This window comes from Orbicella faveolata, unplaced genomic scaffold (genome assembly GCF_042242905.1).
Source record: "Orbicella faveolata isolate gen_17 unplaced genomic scaffold, um_ofav_v1 contig_2, whole genome shotgun sequence".
NCBI classification, from domain to species: domain Eukaryota; kingdom Metazoa; phylum Cnidaria; class Anthozoa; order Scleractinia; family Merulinidae; genus Orbicella; species Orbicella faveolata.
In genome coordinates, this window is record NW_028301547.1 from 15,797,501 (window position 1) to 15,797,875 (window position 375).

The following is a 375-nucleotide window of genomic DNA, read 5'->3' on the forward strand; positions in this document are numbered from 1 at the left end:
GTGTAAGCTTTTAAAATTTTGTTTCATCGGAGATCAACTGTTTCATTTTATTGAGGTAATCAAGTTTATTGACGATGACAACGCCGTTACGTTTGTCGGGTTTCGTTATTATGATACTGTCATCACTGCGCAAATCATTAAGGGGTGTCCACTCTTCTTTAGTGAGAATGCGCTCCTGCCGAGAGAAATCATACGAGTAGATGTAGCTGTAGGAAATATTTTTCAATTGACTCTTCAACCTGTACTGGTTTTCGCTAGTCAAAGTGGGCCCAAGCCTACTAAGATCGCGGAAAAGTAGCTCAAAAGAACATTTGACATCATATCTATCGACCTCCTTCGGCGGCAGACAGAAACGTAATCCTCTTGCCAAAACCT